This window comes from Schistocerca gregaria, chromosome 11 (genome assembly GCF_023897955.1).
Source record: "Schistocerca gregaria isolate iqSchGreg1 chromosome 11, iqSchGreg1.2, whole genome shotgun sequence".
NCBI lineage: Eukaryota > Metazoa > Arthropoda > Insecta > Orthoptera > Acrididae > Schistocerca > Schistocerca gregaria.
Genome location: NC_064930.1, coordinates 84,037,048 through 84,057,793, shown reverse-complemented (window position 1 = coordinate 84,057,793; position 20,746 = coordinate 84,037,048). Strand labels below are relative to the sequence as shown.

General features: G+C 46.5%; 1 protein-coding gene and 1 pseudogene across 1 annotated transcript in view; one reads left to right on the top strand and one right to left on the bottom strand.

The window, feature by feature from the left end:
- The window catches only part of LOC126295328 (adenylate cyclase type 6), a 2,630,635-nt gene that overhangs the window by 1,032,719 nt on the left and 1,577,170 nt on the right, over positions 1 to 20,746 (bottom strand). The gene's annotated exons all lie outside the window — the stretch shown is intronic.
- LOC126295566 (5S ribosomal RNA) lies at positions 14,702 to 14,819 on the top strand (annotated as a pseudogene).

The window sequence follows — 20,746 nt, the reverse complement described above, 5'->3', positions numbered from 1 at the left end:
TTTTCCCGCTTACAAAATATTGAAACGAGAACGGTTTACCGCTTACTAAACGTCTTCGGTACAGCTCCACTATGTAGCAAGATGTTTATTGTTAACTCTCTTCTCTACCCAGTTTGCAGACTTATATTGTATTGTATCGTAAAATCGGGAGCCTCGAAACGACGGAGAGGCCCTGTTACCGCCGCAGCCACAGTGGTCCACAATGCCACGACGACTACCGCAGTCCACTTCTCGAAGACGACGATTCCAACCAACATCTGGCCGTCCTGATTTAGGTTTCCAGTGATTTCCCTAAATCGCTTCACGCAAATGCTGGGATGGTTCCTTTGAAAGCTCGCTGCCAGTTTTCTTCCCAGTGCTTCCGTAATCCGATACTGTGCTCCTTCTGCAACGACCTCGCTGTCGGTAGGACGTCAAACACTAATGTCCTGCTCCCCCCTCCAAAAGCCGCAGTTTGCGTTGTGGTGTCAACGCCTGCCACAGTAGCTCCCTCATCTGACTGCTGCTGGTCCCTTACCAACGGTGCGTGATGAAACGGAATACTGCAGGGATTCCATTACTTGTTCTCGGTTGGAAAGCACGGGTACGACGGCTTACAATGTGTTTGGTAGACCCAGCACAGCGGGCCTTTCTTGTGATGTTGAAACATAGTCGACCAGAACCACGACCGTGGGTACGCCTGCCTTCACATTCTCATGCAATCCAACACTGGGCCACTGCCACATCTGACTGCTCCATAAATGTGGATTTCCAGTCATTTTCAGGTCTGCATTGGACTAATTGATTAATTATTTCTATAAAATAATTCGTTTGTGGCATGGCAGGTAAAGAATGATTTGGTAAGGAGAAACTTGTTGTTTCTGCCTTCGGCAACATTTCTGCTGCCACCCACACATTTTATTGCCATGCAAGGACTATGTAAAACTTAAAGACGAAAGTAAGTTTCGCATTATGTCATTCTACTCCATTCCCAAACTCTGTGGCACTGGTACAGCAACCATGGTAATGTGATGGAAAGAAATCGGTGGTGGTTGCAATAAAAATGGATTTATTAAAGCTTCATTTCTGACACGTTTCACTGGTATCGAAAGCATCTTCACGCTATATAGGAAAATTGCAAAACCCAGCATAAGTACACTGAAGAGACTAAGAAAGTGGTACACCTGCCTAATGTCATGTAAGGCCCCCGCCAGCCCGCAGAAGTGCCGAAACACGACGTGGCATGGACTCGAACAACGTCTGAATTAGTCCTCGAGGGAACTGACACCATGAACCCCGCAGGGCTGCCCATAAATCCGTAAGAGTACGAGGGGGTGGAGATCTCTTCTGAACTGCACGTTGCAAGACATCCCAGATATGCTAAATAATGTTCATGTCTGGGGAGTTTGGCGGCCAGCGGAAGTGTTTAAACACAGAAGAATATTCCAGGAGGCACTCTGTAGCAGTTCTGGACGTGTGGGGTGTCGCATTGTCCTGCTGGAAGCGCCCAAGTACGTCAGAATGCACAATGGTCATGAGTGGATGCAGGTGATGAGACAGGACGCTTACGTACGAGTCACCTGACTAGACGTATCAAGCGTCCCATATCACTCCAACTGCACACGCACCACACCATTACAGAGCCTCCATCAGCTTGAACAGTCCCCTGCTGACACGCAAGGTTGTCTCGTACACGCCCATCCGGTTGATACAATTTGAAACGAGACTCGTCCGACCAGCATGTTTCCAGTCATCAACAGTCCAATGTCGGTGTTGACAGGCCCAGACGAGGCGTAAAGCTTTGTGTTGTGCAGTCATCAAGGGTGCACGGGCGGCCTTTCGGCTCCGAAAGCTCATACCGATGATGTTTCATTGAATGGTTCCCACGCTGACACTTGCTGATGGCCCTGCATTGAAATTTGTAGAAATTTGCGGAAGGCTTGCTATTCTGTCACGTTGAACGATTCTCTTCAGTCGTCGTTGGTCCCGTTCTTGCAGCATCTTTTTCCCAGCCGCAGCCATATTGGAGATTTGGTGTTTTACCGGAGTCCTGATATTCGCAGTATAGTAGTGAAATGGTCGTACGGGAAAATCCGCACTTCATCGCTACCTCGGAAATGCTGTGTCCCATGTCTCGTGCGCCGACTAGAACACCACGTTCAAACCCACCCACATGTTGTTGACGTCCCATTGTAACAGCACTAACTGATCTAACAACTGCGTCAGACACTTGTTGTCTTACGTATTCGTTGCCGACCGCAGCGCTTATTCTCCTTGTTTACAAATCTCTGTACTTGAATATACATGCCTATGCCAGTTTATTTGGCGCTTCAGTGTATAATGGCCACATACAAAATTCTAAGAGAACAAAACCACATAAAAATTCCTTAGTGCTACAACAGGCCATAAATGCGTTTGGGTGGGCTGATGGTGGCTAAAGAGTGTACTAGCTCTCACAGTATGAAATATAAAATTTAACATTTAACAAACAATGGGTAAATAATCGCCTCATGGAAAGAGGAGTCAAACGAGTAAAGTTAAACCCAGAAAAGAATGGGCTAAGTGCAAGTTCAACGCTAAAATACGGAACAATGCCTATGGTCGTAAATTGTACCCAAAACGAGAGCGACATTAGGTCGTTGACAAGATTATTAGCAACAGCAATAAAAGAGAAACAGGTAAAAGCCTATCTTGTGAGGGCTTACAGTTATGTGGTAACACCCCACAAGCCAATAATGGTAGTAAAAAAGAATTTTCATAACATCAAATGACGCTTTTTAAAAATATATGTTCCGCCAACAGCATGAAAAAATTATATGGAGTAGGAAAACAACACTGTTAAAATATGTAAAACACCACTCGTTTCCGAGAGTTCTGGAACCTGCACAGAAAATTGGAATAGAGGTCAGCATAAACATCATTTCTGCCCTTTTCACTGCTCATGAAAATCACACGTTGCATGTTGTACCAACATACAGTGAGACCTTCAGAGGTGGTGGTCCAGATTGCTATAAACACCGATACCTGTAATACCCAGTAGCACGTCCTCTTGATTTGATGCATGCCTGTATTCGTCGTGGCATACTATCCACAAGTTCATCAAGGCACTCCTCAACGGCGATTCGGCGTAGATCCCTCAGACTGGTTGGTAGGTCACGTCGTACATGAACAGCCCATTTCAAACTGTTTCAGGCATATTCAATAGAGTTCATGTCTGGAGAACATGCTGGCCACTCTAGTCGAGCTATGTCGTTATCAAAAATGGTTCAAATGGCTCTGAGCACTATGGGACTCAACTGCTGTGGTCATCAGTCCCCTAGAACTTAGAACTACTTAAACATAACTAACCTAAGGACATCACACACATCCATGAACGAGGCACGATTCGAACCTGCGACCGTAGCAGTCGCACGGTTCCGGACTGCGCGCCTAGAACCGCGAGACCACCGCGGCAGGCTGTCGTTATCCTGAAGTAAGTCATTCACGCGATGTGCGCGATGGGAGCTCGAATTTTCGTCCATGAAGACGAATGCCTCGCCAATATGCTGCCGATATGGCTGCACTATCGGTCGGAGGATGGCATTCACGTATCGTACAGCCACTACAGCGCCTTCCATGACCACAAGCGGCGTACGTCGGACCCACATAATGCCACCCCAAAACAGCAGGGAAGCTCCACCTTGCTGCACTCGCTGGACAGTGTGTCTAAGGCGTTCATCGTGACCCAGTTGCCGCCAAACACGTCTCTGACGGTTATCTGTTCGAAGGCATATGCGACATTCATCGGTGCAGAGAACGTAATGCCAAACCTGGGCGGTCCATTCAGGGAGTTGTTGGGCCCATCTGTGCCGCGCTGCATGGTGACACAGTTGCAAAGATGGAGTTCGCCGTGGACGTCGGGACTGAAGTTGTGCATCATGCAGCCTATTGCGTACAGCTTGAGTCGTAACATTACGTCCTGTGGCTGCACGAAAAACATTATTCAACACGGTGGCGTTGCTGTCGGGGTTCCTCCGAGCCATAATCCGTAGGTAGCGGTCATCCACTGCAGTAGTAGACCTCGGGCGGCCTGAGCGACGCATGTCATCGAGAGTTCCTGTCTCTCTGTCCCTCCTCCATGTCCGAACAATATCGCTTTGGTTCACTCCGAGACGCCTGGACACTTCACTTGTTGAGTAACTGTGATGTCACCGCCAGACACCACACTTGCTAGGTGGTAGCCTTTAAATCGGCCGCGGTCCGTTAGTATACGTCGGACCCGCGTGTCGCCACTATCAGTGACTGCAGACCGAGCGCCGCCACACGGCAGGTCTAGAGAGACTTCCTAGCTCTCGCCCCAGTTGTACAGCCGACTTTGCTAGCGATGGTTCACTGACCCAGTTGCCTCCAAACGCGTCTCTGACGATTATCTGGTTGAAGGCATATGCGACACTCATCGGTGAAGAGCGGTCCATTCGGCATGTTGCTGAGCCCATCTGTACCGCGCTGCACGGTGTTGTGGTTGCAAAGGCATCGGGAGTGAAGTTGCGCATCATGCAGCCTATTGCGCACACTTTGAGTCGTAGCACGACGTCCTGTGGCTGCACAAAAAGCTTTATTCTACATGGTGGCATTACTGTCAGTGTTCCTCCAAGCCACAATCCGTAGGTAGCGGTCATCCACTGCAGTAGTAGACCTTGGGCGGCCTGAGCGAGACATGTCATCGAGAGTTCCTGTCTCTCTGTCCCTCCTCCATGTCCGAACAATACCGCTTTGGTTCACTCCGAGACGCCTGGACACTTCCCTTGTTGAGTAACTGTGATGTCACCGCCAGACACCACACTTGCTAGGTGGTAGCCTTCAAATCGGCCGCGGTCCGGTAGTATACGTCGGACCCGCGTGTCGCCACTATCAGTGATTGCAGACCGAGCGCCGCCACACGGCAGGTCTAGAGAGACTTCCTAGGTCTCGCCCCAGTTGTACACCGACTTTGCTAGCGATGGTTCACTGACCCAGTTGCCTCCAAACGCGTCTCTGACGATTATCTGGTTCAAGGCATATGCGACACTCATCGGTGAAGAGCGGTCCATTCGGCATGTTGCTGAGTCAATCTGTACCGCGCTGCACGGTGTTGTGGTTGCAAAGGCATCGGGAGTGAAGTTGCGCATCATGCAGCCTATTGCACACACTTTGAGTCGTAGCACGACGTCCTGTGGCTGCACAAAAAGCTTTATTCTACATGGTGGCATTACTGTCAGTGTTCCTCCAAGCCACACTCCGTAGGTAGCGGTCATCCACTGCAGTAGTAGACCTTGGGCGGCCTGAGCGAGACATGTCATCGAGAGTTCCTGTCTCTCTGTCCCTCCTCCATGTCCGAACAATATCGCTTTGGTTCACTCCGAGACGCCTGGACACTTCCATTATTGAGAGCCTTTCCTGGCACTAAGTAAAAATGCGGTCGCGATGGAACGGCGGTATTGACCGTCTTAGTATGGTTGAACTACAGACAACACGAGCCATGTACCTCCTTCCTGGTGGAATGACTGGACCTGATGGGCTGTTGTACCACCTCCGTCTAACAGGCGCTGCTCATGCATGGTTGTTTACATCTTTTGGCGCGTTTATTAACATCTCTGAACAGTCAAAGCGACTGTGTGTGTGATGCAATATCCACAGTCAATGTCTGTCTTTAGGTGTTCTCGGAACTGGGGTGATGTAAAACTTCGTTTGATGTGTGGAACAGGAGAAGCAAACTGCCTGCATGTCGAAATAGCTAAGCACAGACATCATTTGACTTAGGATACGGAGATGATTCCACTCAATTACAAAATATGGTCTATTTACATCTGTGATATGTGTGTACTCCTACGTCCTAGCACTTGCCTGAGTAGACGAAATAGCCTACAGTGTCGCATGACCAGAAAGCAATAGCATTGTGTGTCACTGCCAAGTAACATAGCTGGTTGAAACTTGGACCATACATAGAACTGGTACAGTAAAGTACAGAAAGTGATAAAAAGAGATTTGCAATGAGACGAACAGAAATGACACTTTTACTCAAAGACAGGAATTACACTAAAGGCACAGCGATTCACGATGGTGCCCTGACATTATAAAACGTGGGACGTGGCACTTAATGAAATGTGCGATCACTACAATGCTTTCAAACCCTGTATATTACTGTCACTCTAGTTCTCAGGTTTCTAAAAATGCATATCTTTGTCAAAAGTGAAATTAAAATTGTAAAGTAAGTGAAAAAAGTTCCTCTTTCGACAAATATTCTCGAGGGCCGCTGTGACCCAGCGATTCTAGGCGCTTTAGTCCGCAACTGAACTGCTGCTACGGTCGCAGGTTCGAATCCTGCCTCGCGCATGGATGTGAGTGATGTCCTTAGGTTGGTTAGGTTTACGTAGTTCCAAGTCTAGGGGACTGATGACCTCAGATGTTAAGTCCCATAGTGCTCACAGCCATTTGATCTCGAGGGAAATGCGAGATTATAGATACGGGTCTTAGGTTTTGTTCTGTGAGGACACTATCTAGTCGGTCTGCAATTAGCTTACTGTATAGTGCGCCACTCGTCTGAAAATGTTTGCCATTCGTCTCGCTTTTCCGTAGAAGGTGATCGTGAACAGTACTTCTGATGTTAGTAAATGACAACAAAACAGAGATATGTGATTCATTGATAACATAAAAATTTGAACTTAGTCAACGAGCAATAAGGAAGAGAGAAAGAGAAGTACGGAATATGTTCTTTGTAATTATGTCCTCCCAAAGACAGTTAAGTAGCTAAGAATTATGACTACCTATATATAAAATACACTTACTTTTTTCCATGTTGTCGCATACTGATTGGGATGGTATGTTGGAAGCGGCACCTGGACATATGCCCATTCTCGCGGCAAGATTGTGGTAATTATACTCCATTTGGGTACCGTGCATTCGCGATAACGTAACAGGCTCAGCATTCGGTAACAGCCTGTGTTTATCTTCCATAAAAAAGTTTATTTCAACATCAAACGAATTTTTATTTAACGGACGCCGTAGAAAAGTTTTTAAAAGGAAACCTGCTGACTCGAAAAATAAATTACTGGAAAAAAACATTTTTACCCACCAGGGTACACAACGTTGTTACACAAAGCAGTTCTTTTCAGATAAAAATGCTTTTCCGGGACTTGTAATTAGAGGCTTCTTGTTATTTACCTTTCCAGCAAGTACACTGGAGCGGTCCGCGACCACTCGATTTTCTGCCTTCCCCCTTTCCGCCCCCACCTCTCTCTCTATCTCGTCCACCCTTCGTTACCGCTATTTATACCGTCGATACTTAGCTTATTTGGATTCATGTTGTTTTCCCGTCCATATTAAGTGGGTTACTGTACCATGAAGGTGCTCTAAGATGCCGGTTCGGGAACAACAATCTGAGTACACAATGAAGCTTTTTGTGGGCGTGAGTCGTGCTTGGGTAGCTCAGTCGGTAGAGCACTTGCCCGCGAAAGGCAAAAGTCCCGAGTTCGAGTCTCGGTCCGGCACACAGTTTTAATCTTCCAGGAAGTTTCGTTTTATTGTGGGCCTTCAGCCGTTTGTATTGCATCTTGTTTATGTTTGTTTGTCCACCCTTGCCTTGAGGCTTTCAGCCTAGCTGTGAAATATATGTTTTAATTATTTTATTTGTAATTGTAACTGCGTGTTTTCAGTTACTTGAAATTTACCTTGTTGGTTTTAAGATTTCCTGTTTGGAGGCCTTCAGCCGTGAAAGACTTGGAGTTAGAAACTCGAAGTTGTAAAGGTGTTATTAAATTACGACAAATTACAATTTTAAGGTGAAACTGACCCCAGCCTTATTTGGCCCTTTGCAAAATCCTAATCACCTGTTCTGCCCAGCGGGTTTAGCGGGCGTTTCAGTCTTGTTGACAACCTAGGCCCATGATGAAATTCTCACTCTGTAGCGGAGCATGCGCGAGAGTGGAACTCGGGACCTTTGCCTTTCGCAGGCAAGTGCTCTACCAATTGAGCCACCCAAGCACGACTTGCGACCGGCCCTCACAGCTTCAATTTTCACAATAGCTCGTCCCCTAGCTTCTGAACTTCACGGAAGCTCTCCTGAGAAACTGGCAGACGGTAGAGTACTTGTCCGCGAAAGGCAAAGGTCCCGAATTCGAGTCTTGGTCCGGCACACAGTTTTAATCTGCCTATCCCTCTGGTTTCATGGAGTCTGCGCCGCACTCGAACCCTCTAACCAACTGAAATCGGGACTCATCTGACCAGGCCACGGTTTTCCAGTCGTCCAGAGTCCAACAGATACGGTCACGAGCCCAGGACTGGCGCTGCAGGCGATGTCATGCAATTAGGAAAGGCATTTGTGTTGGTCGTCTGGGCCCAAATTTCGTCACACTGCCCAAACTGATTCATTCGTCGTACGTCCCACAGCGATTTCTGCGGTTATAACAAGCAGTGTTGCTTCTCTGTTAGCACTGACAACTCTTGGTTGTTAAGTGATGACCGTCGGAAGCTGCGTTGTCCGTGGTGAGAGGTAAGTCCCGAAACTTGGCATTCTCGGCACACCCTTGACGCTGTGAAGCTCGTAACACTGAATTCCCTATCGATTTCCGAGGCGGAATGTCCCATGCGTGTAGTTCCAAGTACCATTCCGCGTTCAGAATCTGTTAATTCCCGCCGTGTTGCGTTAATGACGTCGGAAATCGTTTCACGTGAGTCATTTGAGAACAAATGACAGCTCCGGCAGGGCATTTCCCTTTTATACGTTGTGTATGCGATACTGCCGCGTCTGTACCTGTGCCTATACAATACTGCCGCGTAGGATTAGCCGAGCGGTCTGAGGCGCTGCAGTCATGGACTGTGCGGCTGGTCCCGGCGGAGGTTCGAGTCCTCCCTCGGGCATGGGTGTGTGTGTGTGTGTTTGTCCTTAGGATAATTTAGGTTAAGTAGTATGTAAGCTTCGGGACTGATGACCTTGGCAGTTACGTCCCATAAGACATCACACACACCTATACAATACTGGCCATTAAAATTGCTACACCAAGAAGAAATGCAGATTATAAACGGGTATTCCTTGGACAAATATATTATACTGACTTGTGATCACATTTTCACGCAATTTGGTTGCATAGAGCCTGAGCAATCAGTACCCAGAAGAACCACATCTGGCCGTAATAACGGCCTTGATACGCCTGGGCATTGAGTCCATCAGAGCTTGGATGGCGTGCACAGGTACAGTTGCCCATGCAGCTTCAACACGATACCACAGTTTATCAAGAGTAGTGACTGGCGTATTGTGACGAGCCACTTGCTCGGCCACCATTGACAAGACGTTTTATGTTGGTGAGACATCTGGAGAATGTGCTGGCCAGGGGAGCAGTATCCAGAAAGGCCCGTACAGGACCTGCAACATGCAGTCGTGTATTATGCTGCTGAAATGTAGGGTTTCACAGAGATCGAATGAAGAGTAGAGCCACGGGTTTTAACACATCTGAAATGGTCGGTTTGACGGCACTTTGAACGGTGGACGTTACAAGAGGTGACCGAGACGTGTAACCAATGGAACCCAATACCACCACGCCGGGTGATACGCCAGTGTGACGATGACGGATACACGCTTCCAATGTGCGTTCACCGCGATGTCGCCAAACACGGATGCGACCATCGTGATGCTGTAAACAGTACCTGGACTCATCCGAAAAAATCACGTTTTGCGATTCGTGCACCCAGGTTCGTCGTCGAGTACACCATCGCAGGCGGTCCTGTCTGTGATGCAGCGTCTAGGGTAACCGCAGCCACGGTCTCCGAGCTGATAGTCCGTGCTGCTGCAAACGTCGTCGAACTGATCGTGCAGATGGTTGTTGTCTTGCAAACGTCCCCATCCGTTGACTCAGGGATCGAGACGTGGCTGCACGATCCGTTACAGCCGTGCGGATAAGATGCCTGTCATCTCGACTGCTAGTGATACGAGGCCGCCGGGATCCAGCACGGCGTTCCGTAATACCCTCCTGAACCCGCCGATTCCATATTCTGCTAACAGACATTGTATCTCGACCAAGGCGAGCAGCAATGTCGCGATACGATAAACCGCAATCGCGATAGGCTACGATCGGACTTTTATCAAAGGACGGAGGTCCGACTTGTCATGTTAGACGGTGTGCGTTCGACAGTCGAAGAATAACTGCCTGCATCTGCCGGCACCACCAGCGGTAACCCCCTGGATTGCTGTCCATGAATGGCAGCACAACACGTGAAATCACAAGAGTGATGTACACATTTGCAGTCAGGCTGTGTGGCATAAGTAAGAGAATGCTGCTGATCTCATAGGAAATTGCACCCGAGATCATAGTTTCAGATATAGGTCCTGTGCGTCTAGCTCGCTGAAAGGTTGGTTTCAGGTCCTCAACTGCCCTCCTAACCAACACATCTACATCCACATACATAGTCCGCAAGCCACCTGACAGTGTGTGGGGGAGGGTATTTTGAGTACTTCTATCAGTTTTCACTTCTATTCCAGTTTCGTATTGTTCGTGGAAAGGAAGGTTGTCGGTATGCCTCTGTGTGGGCTCTAATGCCTCTGATTTTATCCTCATGGTCTCTTCGCGAGATATACGTAGGAGGGAGCAATATACTGCTTGACTCTTCGGTGAAGGTATGTTCTCGAAACTTCAACAAAAGCCCGTACCGAGCTACTGAGGTTCTCTCCTGCAGAGTCTTCCACTGTAGTTTATCTGTCATCTCCACGACGCTTTCGTGATTACTAAATGATCCTGTAACGAAGCGCGCTGCTCTCCGTTGGATCTTCTCTATCTAATCTACCAACCCTATCTGGTACGGATCCCACACTGGTGAGCAGTATTCAAGCAGTGGCCGAACAAGCGTACTGTAACCTACTTCCTTTGTTTTCGGATTGCATTTCCTTAGGATTCTTCCAATGAATCTCAGTCTGGCATCTGCTTTACCGACGATCAACTTTATATGATCATTCCATTTTAAATCACTCCTAATGCCTACTCCCAGATAATTTATGGAATTAACCGCTTCCAGTTGCTGACCTGCTATATTATAGCTAAATGACAGAGGATCTCTTTATGTATTTGCAGCACATTACACTTGTCTACATTGAGATTAAATTGCCATTCCCTGCACCATGCGTCAATTCGCTGCAGATCCTCCTGCATTTCAGTTCAATTTTTCATTGTTGCAACCTCTCGATACACCACAGCATCATCTGCAAAAAGCCTCAGTGAACTTGCGATGTCATCCACCAGGTCATTTATGTATATTGTGAATAGCAACGGTCTATGACACTCCCCTGCGGCACACCTGAAATCACTCTTACTTCGGAAGACTTCTCTCCATTGAGAATGACATGCTCCGTTCTGTTATCTAGGAACTCCTCAGTCCAATCACACAATTGGTCTGATAGTCCGTATGCTCTTACTTTGTTCATTAAACGACTGTGGGGAACTGTATCAAACGCCTTGCGGAAGTCAAGAAACACGGCATCTACCTGTGAACCCGTGTCTATGGCCCTCTGAGACTCGTGGACGAATAGCGCTAGCTGGGTTTCACACGACCGTCTTTTTCGAAACCCATGCTGATTCCTACAGAGTAGATTTCTAGCCATCACTGGCACCGAGGCAGTACCAGCTTTCATCAGAAAACACATCAGATGTCCACAGCAGGCTCTCGCTTGACACCACTGAACCGGGCGCTGTGGCCGAGCGGTTCTAGGCGCTTCAGTCTGGAACCGCGCGACCGCTTCGGTCGAAGGTTTGAATCCTGTCTCGGGCATGGATGTGCGTGACGTCCTTAGGTTAGTTAGGTTTAAGTAATTCTATGTTCTAGGGGACTGATGACCTCATATGTTGTCCCGTAGTGCTCAGAGCCATTTCAACCATTTTCTTTTTCTTTGACACGACTGAAGTCGCAAATGATGGTAGTGTGGGGGTGAATGGAATGCACGCTACACCGCGTCTGGCTCGAACTGCTGCAGATGCAGTACGATGAGGCAGAGCCGTCACTGAATACCATGCTCTTCCCTCTCCATAGTGGAACGTGGCCGTCCAGAACGCCGTCTTCTTGAGACCGTACATTCTCGTGACCACCGCTACCAGCAATGACTACATTCCTGCCAAGTCGTTGTGCAGTATATCGGGACAAACATCCAGCTTGTAGTGGCCCCCATCAAACGACCTTGTTAATCTCATTAGTGTATTGATGATAAAATCTTCGTCCCCTTGAAGACATTATTGGCTAACACCAACTCGTTACATCCAATCTCAAACTGCCTCACACTCACAAAGCTAACAGTGTGTATTTGAAGAAAAACCTGATTTTCAGTCTCACTCTGATGCGACTGGCGCGAAATCTGGATAGATATCATATTTCAGTTGTAGAAACTAGCGTACAAACATACCGCAATCTCTAGAGGAACGGAAGGTTCCAAATGATTGGAAAAGATCCAGGGTAGTTCGTTATCAAGAAGGCTCGTCGAGCAGATGCCCAAAACTATAGACCAATGTATCTGACATCGATCTGTTGTACAATTTTAGAACATGTTTTCTCCTCGCGTATCATGTCATTTCTGGAAACCCAGAATCTACTCCGTAGGAATCAACATGGATTCCGGAAACAGCGATCGTGTGACACCCAACTCGCTTTATTTGTTCATGAGACCCAGAAAATATTAGATACAGGCTCCCAGGTAGATGCTATTTTCCATGTCTCCCGGAAGGCGTTCGATACACTTCCGTACTGTCGCCTGATAAACAAAGTAAGAGCCTACGGAATATCAGACCAGCTATGTGGCCGGATTGGAGTTTTTAGCAAACAGAACACGGCATGTTGTTCTCAATGGAGAGACGTCTACAGACGTTAAAGTAACCAAGGCGTGCCACAGGGGAGTGTTATGGGACCATTGCTTTTCACAATGACCTAGTAGATAGTGTCGGAAGTTCCATGCGGCTTTTCGCGGATGATGCTGTAGTATACAGAGAAGTTGCAGCATTAGAAAATTGTAGCGAAATGCAGGAAGATGTGCAGCAGATAGGCACTTGGTGCAGGGAGTGGCAACTGACCCTTAACATAGACAAATGTAATGTATTGAGAATACATAGAAAGAAGGATCCTTCATTGTAAGATTGTATGATAGCGGAACAAAAACTGGTAGCAGTTACTTCTGTAAAATATCTGGGAGTATGCGTGCGGAACGATTTGAAGTGGAATGATCATATAAAATTAATTGTTGGTTAGGCGGGTGCCAGTTTGAGATTCATTGGGAGAGTCCTCAGAAATGTAGTACATCAACAAAGGGGGTGGCTTACAAAACACTCGTTCGGCCTATACTTGAGTATTGCTCATCAGTGTTGGATCCGTACCAGGTCGGGTTGACGGAGGAGATAGAGAAGATGCAAAGAAGAGCGGCGCGTTTCGTTACAGGGTTATTTGGTAACAGTGATAGCTGTTATGGAGATGTTTAGCAAACTCAAGTGGCAGACTCTGCATCGCGGTGTAGCTCGCAGTCAAGGTTTCGAGAGGGTGCGTTTCTGGATGAGGTACCGAATATATTGCTTCCCCCTACTTATACCTCCCGAGGAGATCACGAATGTAAAATTAGAGGGATTCGAGCGCGCACGGAGGCTTTCAGACAGTCGTTCTTCCCGCGAACCATACGCGACAGGAAAGGGAGATAATGACAGTGGCACGTAAAGTACCCTCCGCCACACACTGTTGGGTGGGTTGCGGAGTATAAATGTAGATGTGGATGTAGATATATCGCACAACTCCTTTTTGTTGTTGCGATTTTTTTTTCCGTCAGGGTAGAAAGCTGCAGCGTAATTGTACCCTGGGACTGCGACACAGTCGCTACCCCTGCTTTGATGTTAATTCTTTGCAATCAAGGTCTATGCAGTGAAGGTCTTAATTATTTTTTGTCTTAACTGCTGAACCTCCAACGATATTTCAGGTTCAGAAAAATGATGCTATTGGCCAGCAAAACTACTAAAACATCAGTATGGAAGGCTTTTACTATAATGTTTGAAGCTTGATGCACTTTGCTGACACGACTCATGAATCGTGTGTCCACTTCTTCATGGTGACATTTATAATAATTATTTCCAGTCTTTGCATTCTTTTTCCTTTATTTGGTTAGTGTAGCACTGACTCCCAAGGGTTGTAAAGAATTTCTTCGTTTTTAAAATATCAAAAGACAGTTCTCTAAATAATCGGCTGAGAACTGTACCAAAGACTCCTTAAAATCATAATTCTTAAGGCTTCTCTAAAAACCTGTAGGTCAAGGTTGTAGGGCTTCTGTAATTGGTTGTTCAAGGATCCTTGACTGAAGACGTCAAATAGCTATCAGATGTAACGTGTATCTCTGTACTATTAATTGAACAAAGTTTAATGCGAACAATTTCAGCTAATTCATCAAACGTTTGTGGAAAGGAAAATTCGACCTGATATGTCAACGTCGATTTGTGTTGGCTGCACCAAGCGGACTTCACATTCCAGTGTCTCGGCCAATGTGTATTTATCTGCATTTTCTTCCGTGGATGATAACAAGATGCGACCATTTTCTGCACTGCATTTTTTAATCTTTATTGACCTTTACTTCGAAGGTGCTTTGTGTTGCGAAATTAAGAATTTTGTTTCGTGATAACGGATTCTCAAAACTCCCACTACAAGAATAGCATTCAAAATTAAAGGTTAACTTTTGTTGCTTTCGCACTGATTTAATTGCAAACGGGCCAACGGCCTTGCCGCGGTAGTAACACAGGTTCCCGTCAGACCACCGAAGTTAAGTGCTGTCGGGCTGGGCTAGCACTCGGATGGGTGACCGTCCGGTCTGCCGAGCGCTGTTGGCAAGCGGGGTGCACTCAGCCCTTGTGAGGCAAACTGAGGAGCTACTTGACTCAGAAGTAGCGGCTGCGGTCTCGGAAGTTGACATACGGCCGGGAGAGCGGTGTGCTCACCACATGACCCTGCATGTCCGCATCCAGTGGCGCCTGTGTGCTGAGGATGACACGGCGGTCGGGCGGTACCACTGGCCCTTCATGGCCTGTTCGGGAGGAGTAACAGCAAACAGAAAAGCAGTAGCATACGAAAATACCGTTTCAACAGTAGAAATCCCAAATAAAATGTTTTTATCGATACACTGAAGCATTGATGATACTTTGAATCAGTGTCGTATTACTGTGAGGTATTTGCAGTTTACAAACTGGATAGCTACGCAGCTTTGCCATAAAAGGCGCAGAAATAAAACCGCAAAAACCCTAAGCTTTGACTATTTTTCGTAAAGCAAACCCCATACCATCATGTTTCCAATAAAATTACATTTCATAAGCAATTAAATAAGGAAACTAGATGGGAATTCACTCACACAAGCTTACCTCTTTCCACTTGGAAACGTTCCATTATTGCCTGGAGAAAGGGAGGTAACCTTACTTTGCTTTTATTTACACCTTTTACTCCTGACTGGTGCTAAATTTTTCAGGAAAACGTATGAAAGCAACTGTTGTTGGTGTTGTTGTGGTCTTCAGTGCTGAGACTGGTTTGATGCAGCTCTCCATGCTACTCTATCCTATGCAAGTTTCTTCATCTCCCAGTACCTACTGCAACTTACATCCCTCTGAATCTGCTTAGTGTATTCATCTCTTGGCCTCCCTCTACGATTTTTACCCTCCACACTGCCCTCTAATACTAAATTGGTGATCCCTTGATGCCTCAGAACATGTCCTACCAACCGGTCCCTTCTTCTGGTCAAGTTGTGCCACAAACTTCTCCCCAATCCTATTCAATACTTCCTCATTAGCTATGTGATCTACCCATCTAATCTTCAGCATTCTTCTGTAGCACCACATTTCGAAAGCTTCTATTCTCTTCTTGTCCAAACTATTTATCGTCCATGTTTCACTTCCATACATGGCTACACTCCATACAAATACTTTCAGAAATGACTTCCTGACACTTAAATCTATACTCGATGTTAACAAATTTCTCTTCCTCAAAAACGCTTTCCTTGCCATTGCCAGTCTACGTTTTATATCCTCTCCACTTCGACCATCATCAGTTATTTTGCTCCTCAAATAGCAGAACTCCTTTACTACTTTTAAGTGTCCCATTTCCTAATCTAATTCCCTCTGCCTCACCCGACTTAATTCGACTATATTCCAACAACTATCAAAAAAAAAATTTCAATACGTACTAACAGTTTCTTTAGTTAAAAATAGGTTTGCAGAGGTATATGACTGCGGCCCTAGCCTGTTTTGTTTATTTGTACATTAAACTGTATAAAATATACATTTTGTTAGGACTGTCTGGAGGGAAGGTCGATTTGAGATCTTGTGCTGTCTGAGATGAAGAGGTTGCCACCGGCGAGTAATTCATGGCGAGCCGCATAAACCAGTCAGATTGGAGGGGAAAAAAGCTTAAGACGAGTAGAGTATTAAAAATCAAGCAACGTAGGTAGCTAATTTAATTTGGCTTTGTTAATAAGTGGTATGGGCATATTATCAGCTAATTTATCAAATAAAACCGGCTTTCTGCCGTAAACTTTCAAGAGCATTTTTTAAGTAGCAGAGTGGCCGAGTCAAGTTTTCAAAACGAAAGCCCCTTTTTGCGGATGGCGACTGAGTAATAATAATTACGCCTGCAGCTAATCTTTTTGTAAACGAAAGGGGAAAAAAAAACGAGCAGAGAGCGGGAGAATTAAATTTAATTAAGGGTTATTTTGGAGGGTGGGCTGTAGCACTTTCCGCTGAAGCCGACGGCTATTGCAGATGACTGGTGGGGGGGGGGGGGGTGAAATGGGAAGTAAGCGCGTTTTATTAACTTGTCTGAAAGGAGGAGGGGTGAGGAGTGGAGCACGGCTTCCTAGGAATGGTTAGTCCCAATTCGGGGGATATGGGGGGGGGGGGGGGGGAAATACGACGGACCTGCCACCTACAGGGGGCATTCTGAGTAATGAGGCAGACGCCCTGTGGCCTGTTTGAGGACGAGGAGAAGTTTTTACAAAGCCGAGGGTACTGCAAAAGGCCCCTTTTGACGACGAGAGTGATATTTTGTTAGCCGGAGAAGGCCAGAGCACAGTAATTAGCGAGGCGCGATGTTTATCGGATAATTGCGCGTTCGCTCCGGCCGGAAGCGCGTGTTTTGTTGCTGTGCCTCTCTCTGCGGCTTTTCTCTCTCTCCCCTCTTGCGCGCTCCACTTCATGCTGCGCCTTTACCGCCACAGAAACGGTACGCAGCGCCTGTTGAACACGAGGGTTTGTGGGGAACACGCGCATCACATCAGACACTGATTTCACTCCAAGAGCGGCGAACATGAATATGAAATTACATATAAGCATCATGGTTCAAATGGCTCTGAGCACTATGGGACTCAACTGCTGTGGTCATCAGTCCCCTAGAACTTAGAACTACTTAAACCTAACTAACCTAAGGACATCACACACAACCATGCCAGAGGAACCTGCGACCGTAGCAGTCGCGCGGTTCTGGACTGCGCGCCTAGAACCGTGAGAGCACCGCGGACGGCCATAGTTAACAAATCCCTACTTGGGGGGAGGAGGAGGGGGAGGGCTTTGGGAGGGGGGGGGGGAAGCTTGAAAAAATCTCAGGGGTAACAACACGAGATAGTTCATAGGATCTGCTGGCTTAAAAATTATGTTCAGCAATGTAAGACATCGGAAATTCTGAGAAAAACAGTAATAAGATACCAGGAAAGGGCTCTTAAATATTATCTCTGTGGGGTTTATAACCTCCTAGCTCCAATAGAAGCGGTGACATCGGCAAAAGCGTTTCCATTCCCAATTTTGGTTGATGGTCTGCTAACTTAACCTGGTTTGGAGGATAGCCTATGTGTCAGCGGCAATAAACAGTTTTGCGGGCCCCAACGTGTAGTCTCCACTGCATGACAGCTGTCTTTTGTTCGAGCCTACTTTGTCAGCATGCCTTGCATGGCAGACTGTACGTCAGAGCCAAACAAACGATTGTAAGGCCCCTACATCTACATCTGCATGGATGCTCTGCAAATCACATTTATGTACCTGGCAGATGATCGGTGTAACCGCCTTCACTGTTCTCTGTTATTCCAGTCTCGTACAGCACACGGAAAGGACAATTTCCCGTATTTTATCATGTTGATCCTTTCTCCCTATATAGGATCCTGCATGTCAGCAGGGGACTGTTCAAGCTGGAGGAGAATTTCGTGAGAATATTGCACTGCAATGAAAAACGCCTTTGTGTAAATGATGGCCAGTTCAAATCCTCTACCATTTCAGTGACTCTCTCTCCCCTATTACGTTATAATACAAAACGGCCTGTCCATCTATAAACTCCCACAACTGAAACATTACACATGCTGTAAGGTGCAAGCCGCCGTATTGCGATTCATCAGTCATAAGCGACGTCACTTACGTTAAGGCGCTTACAGCCGTATCTATTCGTAAGATTTTTGTTAAATTTGCTATTTCTTCCATTACCTTTTATACATGCGTCTTGAAGTAATACTGTTCAAATTTAATGTTATTCTGACGGATAGTTCTCTTACTACAGCGTTATGAAACTGCAACTTTACTATGGAAACCTTGTAAGCACAAAATAAACTGGCATAGACATGCTTATTAATAATATAGAGATATGTAAACGGGCAAAATACCGCGCTGCGGACGGCCACGCCTACGTAAGACAAGAAAGGTCTGGCGCAGTTGTTACATGAGTTACTGCTACTACGATGGCAAGTTATCAAGATTTGAGTGAGTTTCAACGTGGTGTTAGAGTCGGGGCACAAGCGATCGGACACAGCATTGCCAGAGAAACTTTGAAGTGGGAGATTTTCCCGTGCGGATTTCACGAGTATACCGTCAATATCAGGAATCCGGTAAAACATCAAATCTCCGACATCGCTGCTGCCGGAAGAAGATCCTGCAAGAATGGAACCACCGAGGAGTGAAGAGAATCGTTCAACGTGACAGAATTGCAACCCTTCCGCAAATTGCTGCAGATTACAATTCTGCGCCGTCAACAAGTGTCAATGTGCGAACCATTCAACGAAACGTCATAGACAGTGGCTCACTCGTGTACGCTTGATGACGGCGCGACACAAAGCTTTACGCCTCGCCTGGTCCCGTCACACCGACGTTGGACTGTTGACGACTGGAAACATGTTGCCTGGTCGGATGAGGCTAGTTTCGAATTGTATCGACCGGATGGACGTTTTCGGGTACGGAGACAGACTCATGAATCCATGGATCCTGCATGTCAGCAGGGGACTGTTCAAGTTGATGGAGGCTCTGTAATGGCGCAGTTTGAGTTATATGTAACTCATGATACGCCTCTGACATGTGACAAGTACGTAAGCATCCTGTTCTGATCACTGTGATCCATACATGTTCATTGTGCATTCCGACGGATTTGGGCTATTCCAGCACGACAATGCGACACCCCATACGTCCAGAATTGCTCCAGGAACACTATTCTGAGTTTAAACATTTCCGCCGGCCACCGAACTCCTGACACATGAACATTGTTGAGAAATCTAGCATGCCTTGCAATGTGTCCAACCCCTCGTACTCTTACGGATTTACCGACAGCTCTACCGCATTCATGATGTCAATTCCGTCCAGCAATAGTTCAGACATTAGTCGAGTCCATGCCACGTCATGTTGCGGCACTTCTGCGTGCCTTTGGAGGCCCTACACGATACTGGGCAGGTGTACCTGTTTCTTCAGCTTTTCAGTGTAAACAACAGTGCCCTAACTGTTGACCTCCAAAAATTATCACATCTGTATGATTTCTTAAGGGATCAAGCTGCTGAAGTGATCGGTACCTAGACTTACACACCGCTAAAACTATCTTATGCTAAGAACAACACACACACCCATGCCCGAGGGAGGACTCGAACCTCCGGAGGGAGGCGCCGCGCAATCCGTTACATGACGCTCCAAACCACGTGGCCACTCCGCGCGGCTATTGATCTCCGAGCTTGTGGAGTCATGCACATGAAAAAATGGCTCAAATGCCTCTGAGCACTATGGGACAACACCTGAGGTTATCACTCCCCTAGACTTAGAACTGGTTAAACCTGACTAACCTAAGGACTGCACACACATCCATGCCCGGTTCAGGATTCGAACCTGCGACCGTAGCAGTAGCGCGGTTCCGGACCGAAGCGCCTAGAACCGCTCGGTCACAACGGCCGGCCATGCACATGAAACAGAACGGATGTTATAATGTGCAAATCAAACCACAGACCATAGCAAACGTATTGCGATTCCACAGTGACAACCGACTCCATTCACGTTAAGATGCTTACAGCTTCATCTGTTTGTAAGGTTTTCGTTGAACTTTCTTTTTGTTCATGGAGTTTCCCCCTGCGTAAATGAAACAACGCTGTTCAAATTTGACGTCATTCTGGGCGGTGGTTCTTTTCCTACAGCGTTTTGAATCAGGAATGGTAAATAAGGACACCTTAGTGTCATAAATAAAAATTAAAATACAGATATCGCTCGACGAAAGTGATACTCTTGACATCGATAGATTGGCACAGTAGACAAAATTGTTACGTACAGGATCGAAGCAGAAAAAAAATTGCAGTTGTAGTTGCTGTGCGAAATACTCTTTTGAAGAGTGAAATAAAGTTTGAAACTGCAAGCGTTCGAATTTTGCTAACCTGTATCAGGAAACTCGAATCGTATTGTATAGTCGCATGTAAAAATACAGAAGGGAGAAACACAAAAGAGAAATAAGGTTATTCCAATATTATTAGTCATGGCAACGTAAAAAGGATGAA